The following is an 11,551-nucleotide window of genomic DNA, read 5'->3' as shown; positions in this document are numbered from 1 at the left end:
AAATAGTTTGGATTTAAGTTAATTCATTTGTTTTAATGCTTGTTAAAAGTAATCCTGGTCACTGAATCAAGACAATGGTTAAAAAGGTTTCTCTTGGTTGACATTACAACCATTCAGATGGAATCCTCTATTTTTGTTAGATTTTTCAACATTTCATCAAATCACATCAGAATTCATCCTGGAAGGATTTTTTATGTTTATTTATTTTATTTTTAAAAACAAAATTACAAATCTCTATTTACATTAACAGCATTGTGTTGTTAGTAATACATATATTTGCTTTTATACCTAAATATCAATTCCTATTTCTATATTCTACCCATTTGTACCACCTATCCCAAACCACATAATAATCCAATTCATCCTTGCCTTTTAATTCTGATGTGAATTTATCTATTTCCACACAGTCCATTATTTTTTGTATCAGGTCCTCTTTGGATGGTATCTTTTATGTTTTCCAGCCCTGTGCGAAAGCTATCCTTGCTGTCATTATAATATGTATAATGATGTATTGAATAGACTTGCTAAATTTTCCCTTAATTATTCCTAGTAAAAATATTTCCAGTTTAAGTTTTAATTGGTATTCTATAATTCATCCTGGAAAGTTTTGTAGTTAGCTCAGTCTTCTACTTAGACATATAGCATGGAGATCATAGAAAATCCACCAAAAGCTAAAGGTATGATAATTGCTATATGTATTTCCTTCCAGAAAAGATATCAGTCTATGATTCATGCATGGAAAAAATTATAGCCATAAAATAAATTCAATGATATCCTTCAATGGATAAATGCCAGTTACTAAAATAAAATCACAAGTGTTTGAATCACATATAATGCATTCTTTATGAGGCAAAGGTGGTCTGACTAAATTTAAAATGTTGATTTTAGAGCTGAATCTCATGTTACAACCCTTGCATAGGAAGCTAATGGAAATCTTTCAGGGCGGGGGTTATAATCCCTGTAATTTGCTTACCCCGAGACTCAGACAACTGTTTAGAGAGCTCACTGATGGAGCTGTGTGGAGATTACACATGTTGTCCTTGATTGGCACCTGGATGGAGCTGATGGATTTTGTTCTAACTGCTTAATATTTAGATTTAAAGTATGCCCTCAACACTGTTAGAATCTGATCTAGCGGAGGGAGGAAACCCCAATCTCTAATCATCTTCTGGCTCATGGCAAGTGAAGATTTTATCTCTGTTTAATTGGCATAGTTTATATATGTTGATCTATCAATATCAAAGCACAGTTAGAAATAATCATTATTTTTAGAGGGAAAGGACAATTATGCAGATTGATAGTTACTTGCCTGTTTCCAGTGAAACATGCTCCTATAATTTTTTTTTTTTGCCGGAACAATCAAAATTTAAATATGCAAAAGTTCTATTACTGATTTGCATGACATGGGATCTGCTGTTTGGGATCACTAGATGCATACATGATTCCTCTCAGCACAGGTTAGTGATAGCCATAGGCAATGCAAGAAGGGTAGCATTCAATTGCTATTTGTACCAATGTGTCTGCTGGTATTGGGTCTGATTACATTTACTCATTTTTGAAAAATGTGTTTCTCTGGCAGAACTTGATAAACTTTTCCTTGGGGAAATATCAAAGCACAGTAAAAATATTTTAATGTGATATTTTGAACATTATTTCTAACAAAACAGTCAAAGCTTTTAAATTAATTGAGAGAGAGAGAGAGAGAGAGACCACTTGGAAAAGAGCTGATGTGGTTCCCATCTTCAAAAAAGTAAAAAAAACAGACCCAGGAAACTATAGACCAATCAGCCTAACATCAATACCCGGGAAGATACTGGAAAAGATAATAAAAAAAACAGATCTGCCAACATCTAGAAACAAGTAAAGTAATAACTAGCAGTCAGCATGGGTTTGTTAAGAACAGATCATGCCAAACCAATCTTATTTCATTCTTCAACACAGTGACTCAATTAGTAGACCAGCAAAATACTGTGGGCAAAGCATTCAACAAAGTAGACCACAACCTACTTCTTAGTAAGCTAGAAAAAAGTGGAATAGATAGCACCACCATTAGATGGACTCGCAACTGTCTGGCAAACTATACTCAACAAGTAGTCCTTAATGGGTCTAAGTCTACATGGAGGGAAGTAAGCAGTGGGGTGCCACAAGGTTCCGTCTTAGGCCCAGTACTCTTCAATATCTTCATTAACAACTTAGATGAGGGAATAGAAGGGAAACTTACCAAATTTGCAGATGATACTAAGCTGGCAGGAATAGCTAACACCCAAGAAGATAGGCTCAAGATCCAGATGGATCTTGACAGACTAGAACACTGGGCTGTATCTAACAAAATGAAATTCAGTGTAGAGAAAAGTAAAATCCTACACTTAGGCAAGAAAAACCAAAAGTACACATATAGACTAGGTGAAACCAGGCTCAATAGCCGTAACTGTGAGAGGGATCTTGGAGTCTTAGTGGACAACCAGCTAAATATGAGCCAGCAGTGTGCAGCAGCAGCCAAAAAAGCTAATACAATCCTAAGTTGTATTAACAGAGGGATATAATCAAGATCAAGGGAAGTACTAATACCACTCTATAAAACCTTAGTAAGACCACACCTAGAGTACTGCATCCAGTTTTGTTCATCACATTATAAAAAAGATGTTGAGACTCTAGAAAAAGTACAGAGAAGAGCAACCAGGATGATTAGGGGACTGGAGACTAAAACATACAATGAACAGTTGCAGGAACTGGGCTTAGCTAGTCTAGTAAAGTGAAGGACCAGGGGAGACATGATAGTGGTCTTCCAATATTTGAGGGTCTGCCACAGAGAGGAAGGGGGTCAAGCTATTTTCCAAAGCACCTGTAGGCCAGACAAGGAATAATGGATGGAAACTGAAAAAGGAGAGATTTAACCTGGAAATAAGGAGAAACTTTCTGAAAGCGAGAACAATCAACCAATGGAACAGCTTGGCCTTTGGAAGTTGTGGGAGCTCCATCACTTGAGACTTTCAAGAAGAGATTGGACTGCTATTTGTCAGAAATGGTGTAGGGTCTTCTGCTTGGGCCAGGGGTTGGACTAGATGACCTACAAGATCCCTTCCAACTCTGATTATCTGTTATCTGTTATGTGCCTTATGGCTGAAACTGAACTGACTTCATCCCTAAGGTAGGATTAGAACTTCAGTCTCCTGATTTGTAACCTGGTGTCTTAACTACTTCTTCAGGCTATATACTATACTTTAATACAGGTGAAACTCAAAAAAATAGAATATCGTGCAAAAGTTCATTTATTTCAGTAATGCAACTTAAAAGGTAAAATTAATATATGAGATAGACTCATTACATGCAAAGCAAGATAGTTCAAGCCGTGATTTGTCATAATTGTGATGATTATGGCCTACAGCTCATGAAAACCCTAAATCCACAATCTCAGAAAATTAGATTACATGCAATCAATAAAACAAGGATTGTGCATGGAACAATATCGGACCTCTGAAAAGTATAAGCATGCATATGTACTCAGTACTTGCTTTGGGCCACGTTTGCAGCAATTACTGCCTCAATGCGGCATGGCATGGAAGCTATCAGCCTGTGGCTCTGCTGAGGTGTTATGGAAGACCAGGATGCTTCAATAGCGGCCTTCATCTCTTCTGCATTGTTCGGTCTCAATTCTCTCATCTTTCTCTTGGCAATGCCCCCTAGATTCTCTATGGGGTTTAGGTCAGGTGAGTTTGCTGGCCAGTGAAGCACACATTGAACCAGGTTTTGGTGCTTTTGGCAGTGTGGGTGGGTGCCAAGTCCTGCTGGAAAATGAAGTCAGCATCCCTGTAAAGCTCGTCTGCGGAAGGAAGCATGAAGTGCTCCAAAATCTCCTGGTAGACAGCTGCATTGACTCTGGACTTAATGAAGCACAGTGGACCAACTCCAGCAGATAACATGGCTCCCCAAATCAACACAGACTGTGGAAACTTCACAATGGACTTAAAGCATCTGCAGTGTGTGCCTCTCCATTCTTCCTCCAAACTCTGGGTCCTTGGTTTCCAAATGAGATGCAAAAGTTGCTCTCATCAGAAAAGAGGACTTTGGACCATTGAGCAACAGACTAGTTCTGTTTTTCTTTAGCCCAGGTAAGACGCTTCTGATATTGTTTGCTGTTCAGGAGTGGCTTGACAAGAGGAATACGACATTTGAAGCTCATGTCCAGGATCCATCTGTGTGTGGTGGCTCTTGATGCACTGACTCCAGCCTCAGTCCACTCCTTGTGAAAGTCCCCAACACTTTTGAATGGCCTTTTCCTGACAATCCTCTCCAGGCTGTGGTCATCCCCGCTGCTTGTGCACCTTTTTCTTCCACACTTTTCCCTTCCACATAACTTTCTATTAATATGCTTTGATACAGCACTTTGGGAACATCCAACTTCTTTTGCAATTACCTTTTGAGGCTTTCCCTCCTTATGGAGAGTGTCAATGATAGGTTTCTGAACAACTGACAGGTCAGCAGTCTTTCCCATGATTGTGCTTCCTACTGAACCAGACTGAGAGAAGGTTCAGGAACCCTTTGCAGGTGTTATGGCTTAATTAGCTGATTAGAGTGGAACACTTTGAGCCTAGAATATTGAACCTTTTCACAATATTCTAATTTTCTGAGATTGTGGATTTGGGGTTTTCATGAGCTGTAAGCCATAATCATCTCAATTATGACAAATCACGGCTTGAACTATCTTGCTTTGCATGTAATGAGTCTATCTCATATATTAGGTTCACCTTTTAACTTGCATTACTGAAATAAATGCACTTTTACATGATATTCTAATTTTTTGAGTTTCACCTGTATATTGGATCAGTAGTGATATCATGATATAGATATGTATGCTATATTAGAAATATGCATGACAATCGATCTAGAAGAAAAGAATGTACTGGGAAAAGGTACCACAAACAAAAATGTTGGCATGGATATTTCTCTGATATTTGGATCTCTCCTGATCTGGAACTGCTTAATGATATGATCCCCTTCATCTGTGGTGGGATTCAAAAAAATTTACTACCAGTTCTATGGGTGTGGCTTGGTAGGTGTGGTAGGGGAAGGATACGGTAAAATCTCCAGTCAGAGGTGGTATTTGCCAATTCTCTGAACTACTTAAAATTTCTGCTAACAGTTTTCCAGAACTGGTCAGAACCTGCTGAATACCACCTCTGCCCTTCATGGATCACTGCCTTGTCATGGCAAAGGGGCTTGTGTAGCTCTCAATAAAGCTATGAGCTATGCTGTGCAGGGCCACCCAAGATGGACAGGTCATAGCAGAGAGCACTGACAAAATGTGACCCATTTGAGAAGGAAATGGCAACCCAGTCCAGAACCTTTGCCATGAAAACCCCATGGACAGTACCAAAAGGCAAAAAGATATGACACTGGAAGATGAGACCCTCAGGTTGGAAGATGTCCAATATGCTACTGGGGAAGAGCAGAGGGCTAGTACTAGTAGCACCAGAAAGAATGAAGTGACTGGGTCAAAGCTAAAATGACACTCAGCTGTGGATGTATCTGATGGGGAAAGGAAAGTCCAATGCTGTAAAGATCTATTCTCCATAGGAACCTGGAATGTAAGATCCATGAATCAAGGCAAGCTGGACGTGGTCAAACAAAGATGACAAGACTGAACATCGATATCTTGGCAATCAGCAAATGAAAATGGATAGGAATGGGTGAGTTGAATTCAGATGACCATCAGATATACTACTGTGGGCAAGAATCCCTCAGAAAAACTGGAGTAGCCTTCATAGTCAATAAAAAAGTAGGAAAAGCAGTACTGGGATATAATCCCCAAAATGAGAAAATAACCTCACTTCGAATCCAAGGCAAACCTCACATTACAGTAGTCAAAGTCTATGCCTCAACCACTGGTGCTGAAGAGGATGAAGTTGACTGGTTCTGTGAAGCCCTAAAACACCTTCTCGAATTAACACCAAAAATGATGTCCTTATCATCATGAGGGATTGGAATTCTAAAGTAGGAAGCCAAAAGATAACTGGAATAACAGGCAAGTTTGGCCTTGGAGTACAAAATGAAGCAGGGCACAGGCTGGTAGAATTTTGTCAAGAGAATACGATGGTCATAGCAAACACTCTTTTCCAACATCTCAAGTGACGACTCTACACATGGACGTCACCAGACGGTCAACACAGAAATCAGATTGATTATGTGCTCTGCAGTCAAAGATGGAGAAGCTCTTTCTAGTCAGTAAAAACAAGACCAGGAGCTGACTGTGGCTCAGATCATGAACTTCTTGTTGCAAATTTAGGCTTAAATTGAAGAAAGTAAGGAAAAGCACTGCGCCACTCAGTTATGAATTAAATCATATCCCTGATGAATATAGAGTAGAGGTGACAAATAGATTTAAGGAATTAGATCTGATAGACAGAATGCCTGAAGAACTATGGACAGAGGTTTGCAACAGTGTACAACAGTGTACAACTAAAGGAGGTTTGCAACAGTGTACAACTAAAACCATCCCACAGGAAAAAGAAATGCAAGAAAGCAAAATGGCTGTCTGAGGAAGCTTTGCAAATAGCTGAGGAAAGAAGGGAAGTGAAAGGCAAGCAAGAAAGATACACCCAACTGAATGCAGAATTCCAGAGAATAGTTAGAAGAGATAAGAATGTCTTCTTAAATGAACAGTGCAAAGAACAAGAGAATAGGGAGGACCAGAGATCTCTTCAAGAAAATTGGAGATATGAAGGAAATGTTTCATGCAAAGATGGGCATGATAAAGGGCCAAAATGCCAGGGACCTAACAGAGGTAGAAGAGATTAAGAAAAGATGGCAAAATTTACACAGAAGAACTCCTGTATACAAGAATGAGCTTAACATCCCTGATAACCACAATGGGGTGGTCACTGACCTCGAGCCAGACATCCTGGAATCAAATGGGCCTGAAGTCAAATGGGCCTTAGGAAATCTGAGCAACATCAAAGCTAGTGGAGGTGACAATATTCCAGCTGAGCTATTCAAAATCTTAAAAGATGATGCTCATGGAGAAGAGCCTAATGGTGGGAAAGACTGTGGGCAAAAAAAAAAAGGGGACAACAGAGAATGAGGTGGCTGCATGGAGTCACTGAAGCAGTTGGTGTGAGCTTAAATGGACTCCAGGGGATGGTAGATGACAGGAAAGCAGGAGGAACATTGTCCATGGGGTCATGATGGGTCGGACACAACTTCGCGACTAACAACAACAATATGAGCTTCAATTATATTTAAGTTGGAACTAAATTGGTCTTGTTAACTTGGTGAACACCAAATTAGTAATGGAAAATAATTCAGTTTGCATTTGAATCTGAACTGAATATTTTAGATTCAATAAATGAATTTATAAATTCATATTTATGCAAGGTTTGCAATATAGTACAAACATGTGTATTTGAGGAAATATGTGCAAAAAACTCAAGCATTAATGACAATAATGTGTAATATATATTATAAAAAATTGTTTGCAGTAATTTTGCATGTTATGCAAAATTGGAAGTTAATATGCAGATGTTTAGAGAAATGTACACCAAAACACATTCAAATTTTAACTTTTTAATTAATTAATTTTAAAAATGCTAAGATTTTATACATATCCATCAAAATTAAATGTGTAAAATCCTGATAAATTTACAGAAATGAAAAACTGAGAAAACCTGAAACATTAGATTTACCCATCCATATTCCACCAGCATAATGCCATAATTCCTACTCATCATATTCATAGTGGATATATACTGTAGAAGTTGGATTTAAATGCAACTGGAAGGTACCAGGTTGTAGAATGCAAAGCATTCAGTCAAATCTCATTCTAACTTTTAATGTGGCCATTTTTAATTGCTAAATAAATTGCTTTGACTTTTATCAGGTTTCTGTTAAATAATCTTAGATTTTAAATGATTTACCTTGAAATAATTGGCTTCTGTGAATTGTGGTCTTTACAATATGACATTGTGACACAATATACTTTGATGATGTTTCTTGAAAAGATTAATATAATAATGATAAAGTACAATGCAGTATGTGGAATATAGCAATATACTGAATTGTGCTTAAGAAATATAAAACCACCAATGAATAGTGTGAACTCGTGAAATAGAAAACATAGCTACAGTCTTTAGTATGCCTATAAAAATCATTTAAAGTCAACAAACTTTTGTGACTTCTATTATTCTCTCTTTAAATATTTGCTTTATAATAACATTATATGAGCCTTAACTTGTCTCAATTCTCATAAAATCCATGTATAATTAACAACAGCACTCAAGAAAGCACTTGTTTAGCATGGTAACATTTCCACCTCCACTTCCCAAAGTGATTCATGTGATTAGCATTTCTATAAAAGGTGTTTTCTGCTATTATAATCCTCTAGGTATGTGTTTCATCTTCTAGTTTTGGATTGGTAGGAACACACAACTAAATCCTTCTTATTTTAAAGATGCTATATCCTCCATAGATAAGATATGTATTATTCCCTAGTATAAAACAAACAGGAATTAATAGAAATATTACTGGATAATTTTAAAGTGCCATGCTTCTATAACTTTTTAACTGCATAAAGTTAATATTATACAGTATATTCTTTAGGCATATCAGTTCTGTCTCAATCTTCAGGCTCCATTACTGTTCCTACTTTTCACAGTTGCATAAATAGAAAATAATTGGTATGCGGTACATGATAAACTCAAGATATTTGGAACTATTGTACTTTTTTTTTTCTTATCCTCTCTGGAGAAACATTTTATGAGTTAATAATCAAATCTGCAAATAAGCCAAAATTAAACCATAAAATTCATGCTGACTGTAGAGAAACATAATCCTAACCCAACCTCACCTTTTCTGCAACACAGGGCAAACCATAAAACAAGTTCTGGACCAAAATATACACCTTAGCTATTCAGTAGCTCTAATGTCATGCCTTAATACTGATCCTTACATCACTGCCCTCACTTATTATAAGCCTAAATCTAAATTCATCAGATCTCCAATGCAAATTACATAAGAAATTGAAGTGAATTGAATTGAAACAGAATCCTAAAATGACCATGAGCCATAAAATCCTGCTCTAATACTCATATTGATTTTAGTGTTAGTTAAACATGATAATTTAAATTCACCTTAACTCCGTTGGATAAAACAGGCAGTTAGGCTGCTTTCCTTCCCCCCACCCCCCGTTCCTGATCCTGCCTTTCTGCCACCAAGATGGCAGCATATTCACATGCAGCGGCCCCGAGCTCCCGGTATTAGTGTTCGGTGTTTGGAATGATGTGTGTATTGATGTGTGGAGCATAGTAAGGAGCAAAATTTGCCTACACCTGCATAGAGCTGTTAAACATTGGGCTCGCAAGTCAATCCGGGATTACCAGCGATTTTCAGCAGTCCCACAACATACCAAACTGCATAGTGAGGCTTCCACGATCTCCATGGATTGTCGTTGGGTTGGGGAGGTGCCAATGAAAGCAAAGGCGAAAGGAGCGGAAACAAAAGTGCAGCTGTAGAGCTGGTTTGTTGGCTCAGCTCCGAAAGCAGCCCCATAGACTAGCACTGCCAAGTGTCTTTTTGAGCAATGCCAGATCCCTCGTCCACAAAATTGATGAATTAGAGCTGCAGATGGCAGCAAGCAGGCTTCTCCATGAAAGCTGTATGATGATTGTAACAGAGACCTGGCTACACCCAGCTATACCCGATGCAGCAGTGGAGTTGACAAGCTGAGTCATTTATCGCTCTGATAGAAATGGTGACTCCGGTAAGAGCAAGGGAGGTGGACTCTTATCTATATACACAGTGACTGGTGTGTTAACAGCAGAGTAGTTTATATGTATTGCTCCCCAGATGTGGAACTGATGACTGTCATGTGTAGGCCATTTTATCCACCTAGATAAATCCTGGTGATAATTATTATAGCTGTTTATATTCCACCTGATGCCAATGTCAATGCGGTGCTTTCTAAGCTATATGATGTTATCTCCAGGCAGCAGCAAACTCACCCAGAGGGCACTCTTGTTGTGGCTGGGGACTTCAATCAAGCCTGTTTAAAGACAGTTCTCCCAAAGTTTATGCAATATGTGCAATTCTCTACCAGAGGGAAGAATATTTTAGACTGCAACCTGAAACAGGCATAAAGAGTAATCCCCCTCCCCCACCTGGGTCCATCTGACCATCTTTCACTTCTGTCATGCCTGAAGTATGTCCCTCTCAGGAAAAGAACTCAGCCAGTCATGAAAGTGGTTAAAATTTGGCCAGAGGGTGCTCTCAGTCAGCTGAAGGACTGTTTGAAACCACTGAGTGGAATGTATTTGAATATCAAGACCTGCATGAATACACTGATGCCATACTCTCTTACATCAAGGTATGCACTGACAGTGAAACAATGGGCAAGTGCATCAAAGTCCATGGGAATTGTAAACCCTGGATAACTGCCAAGGTACAGACACTTCTGAGAGTCCAGGATCCTGCCTTTAAGTCAGGGGACAGGGATATATATAGGGAGGCCAGGGCAAGCCTTAGAAGAGGCATTAAGACAGCAAAACAACAATACAAATATAAGGTGGAGAACCACCTAGCAGATAACAAGCTGAAGCAAGTATGGCAGAGACTTCAGCACCTAACTGACTATAAGGGCAATACAAGGAACAAGGTCAATGTTGACGCCTTGTTGGTAGAGGAGTTGAACATCTTCGCCCGCTACGAGGTGAAAAGACCAGACCCCATAGCCTCTGCTTGCCAGCCTTCTGATTCCCAGCCACTCATCCTATATGAACATCAAGTGAGAGCTGCACTGAAGGCGGTGAATCCCAGTAAAGCTGGAGATCCAGATGGGGTGCTGGGGATAGTGGTAAAGACTTGTGCAGCTCAATTAGCAGGGATCCTGATCTTCACATCTCCCTGGAAATGGCCTATCATGCTTGAAAACAGCCACTATTGTCCCAGTCCCTAAGAAAACAGCAATTTTGTCTAAATGACAACAAAATTGTCTAAATGACTACAGACCTGTCATGTTAACATCAGTAGTGATGAAATGCTTCGAAAGACTGGTTCTCCAACACCTTAGGACATGCCTCCCTTCATACTTTGACAAACATCAGTTTGCCTACAGGGGGAACAGATGATGCCATAGCTACTGCCTTACATTCTGTAGAGAGCCATCTGGAGAAACCCAGAAACTATGTCAGGATGCTTTTCATTGACTATAGCTCAGCCTTCAATACTATCCTGCCAAGCATCCTATTGAAAAGCTGACTGACTTGGATTTTCCCTCTTCCATCTGTGACTGGATCAAAGACTTTCTGAGGGACTGACCACAAACAGTGAGGGCTGGATCTGTCACATCCACCTCCCTGAAGCTTAGCCCTGGCTCCCCACAGGGCTGTGTGCTCAGTCCCTACCTGTACTCACTGTACACACATGATTATGTATTGTCTGACCCATCCACTGCAATCATTAAGTTTGCAGATGATACTACTGTATTGTGTCTCATTACAGGTGGAGACAAAACAGCATATGGGGGGAGGTTCAAAAATTATCCTCATGGTGTCTAGAAAACAAC

At 39.2% G+C, this 11,551-nt stretch overlaps 1 pseudogene; it reads left to right on the top strand.

The window, feature by feature from the left end:
* The first annotated feature begins 5,251 nt into the window (after nucleotides 1-5,251).
* On the top strand, nucleotides 5,252-10,942 carry LOC148125584 (protein CFDP2 pseudogene; annotated as a pseudogene).
* The last annotated feature ends 609 nt before the right edge of the window (nucleotides 10,943-11,551 follow it).

Source organism: Pseudonaja textilis, chromosome 5 (assembly GCF_049901715.1).
Source record: "Pseudonaja textilis isolate UNSWEBS1 chromosome 5, rPseTex1.2, whole genome shotgun sequence".
Lineage (NCBI taxonomy): Eukaryota > Metazoa > Chordata > Lepidosauria > Squamata > Elapidae > Pseudonaja > Pseudonaja textilis.
This window is presented reverse-complemented; position numbering and strand designations above follow the sequence as displayed.